Source organism: Carlito syrichta, unplaced genomic scaffold (assembly GCF_000164805.1).
Source record: "Carlito syrichta isolate Samal-C Ts95f unplaced genomic scaffold, Tarsius_syrichta-2.0.1 Scaffold312129, whole genome shotgun sequence".
Classification (NCBI taxonomy): Eukaryota; Metazoa; Chordata; class Mammalia; order Primates; family Tarsiidae; genus Carlito; species Carlito syrichta.
In genome coordinates this window covers 142,908-144,848 of record NW_007256225.1, presented here as the reverse complement: position 1 = coordinate 144,848, position 1,941 = coordinate 142,908, and the positions used below count along the sequence as shown (strand labels likewise).

At 54.6% G+C, this 1,941-nt stretch overlaps 1 protein-coding gene across 1 annotated transcript in view; it reads left to right on the top strand.

Annotated features, from left to right (window-relative positions):
- The window catches only part of PAPLN (papilin, proteoglycan like sulfated glycoprotein), a 38,624-nt gene that overhangs the window by 2,249 nt on the left and 34,434 nt on the right, over positions 1-1,941 (top strand). The window lies entirely within an intron of this gene.

The window sequence follows — 1,941 nt, the reverse complement described above, 5'->3', positions numbered from 1 at the left end:
ATTTTTTTTATTTATGGTAGAGATGAGGTCTCGCTGCCCAGGCAGGTCTCGAACATGCGGGCTCAGGCAATCCACTCACCTCAGCCTCCCAAAGGCGCAGGATTACAGGCTGAGCCACGAGCCCGGCTGCATCTTCCTCTTACAGTAGCCCTGATCCCAGTCCGTTTCAGCTTACATTCCTGAGACAGTTGACATCTTCGGTCACTGGCTTCAAAAGCTTGGAGACTTTGTCCCAGACCTGAAGGAGGAGAGGATTTTGAAGCCATGCGCTGATTCCAGGCCAGAGTCTCCTTTCTGATTTTGTGTGTGGCTCAGCGGCTCTGAAGTGTGTTCCACTTTGGGTTCTGGGCTCTGGGCTCTGTTATAAAATGAGGACAATGAGGTGTCAGGGCTGTCTGAGGTGAGGAAGCCATCCTTCCTCACTGCGATCCCAAGGCTCTGGAGGCTGTGGCGGGAGGAAGAGCTGCCTCTCCCCCTTACCTTGAGCTCTTCCTCGAAAGACGGGTTGGTTTTTTTCTTGCGATTCTTTTTTTTTGAGTTGGAGTCTCACTCGGTCGCCCAGACTGGAGTGCAGTGACCACTCCCGGCCACCGCAGCCTCGACCTGCTGGGCTCCGGCGATCCTTCTGCCTCAGCCTTCCAAGTAGCCGGAATTACAGGCATGCGCTACCACGCCCGGCTGATTTTTTGATTTATTGTAGAGATGAGGTCTCGCTGTCCAGGCGGGTCTCGAACCCGCGGGCGCAGGCAATCCACTCACCTCAGCCTCCCAAAGGCGCGGGATTACAGGCTGAGCCACTGAACCTGGCTTTTTCTTGCGATTCTTATGGGGTGACACCCTCCAATAAAGTCCTCTTCCAGCAAATGGGTTGTGTTTGCAGGACCCTGTCAGCCTCCCGGAAAAAGTGGTGAAGCCTCATCTGCAACTGTCTGTCTCCTACCTCACTTGGCTGTCACTTCCTCTCTTGCAGCCTTGCTTTTCTTATCGATGCAGTGGGGCCTGTCAGTTGTTCCAAAGATTAAGGGAGAGCATGTTTGTGTGGCATGTGGCCTTGCGATGCCAGCCGTAAGGGGGTCAAATCTTTTTGGTGGGAAACTCTATTTGTTAGGATTGTACTTCTGTTGTGTGTCCCAGACAATAGCTCTTCTCAAGACACACTTGATCCCTGTTGCACAGCAACACCCAGGATGGAGAGTCCAGTGCTGCTCTGTCCCATAGAGCCCAGGGTCTGGGATCTTTCTGTCTTTGCTCCACTGTTTCCAAGCTACCTCACAGTCCGTAAAGCTGCTCCAGCTCCAGCCGTCAGGAAGGAGCACAGAAGAAGGATGCAAGGGTCAAACACACATGCAGGCTGTTCCTTAAGGAGACTGCCACCTGACCTCTCTATTTACATCCCCTGGATGGGAAGTCTGGTGTGGTGGCCAGTTAGCCTTAGGAAGTCTGTGAAGTGTGTTTTATTTTATTTTATTTTGAGTTGGAGTTTCACTCTGTCGCCCAGACTGGAGTGCAGTGGCCGCTCCCGGCCACCGCAGCCTCGACCTGCTGGGCTCCGGCGATCCTTCCGCCTCAGCCTTCCGAGTAACTATAGGCGTGCGCTACCACGCCTGGCTAGTTTTTGATTTATTGTAGAGATGAGGTCTCACCAAGTTGCCCTGGCGGGTCTCGAGCCCGCGGGTTCAGGCAATCCACTCACCTCAGCCTCCCAAAGCGCGGGATTACAGGCTGAGCCACCGAGGAAATGTGTTTTAATTACCCACAGCCTAGCACCCAGCTGAGTCAAGTTTTCCAGGGTCTTCTTGCCCTGGGAGCGGAGTGTTGGGTTCCCCTGGGAGTCGTGGCAACAGCTTGGAGGAGGAGGCCACGCCCCTTGTGGCCTCCCTTTTGGGCCCCTGTTAACCTACAAACGCGGGGCCCGCCCCTAGCTGCCTTTCGCCGCAGCCC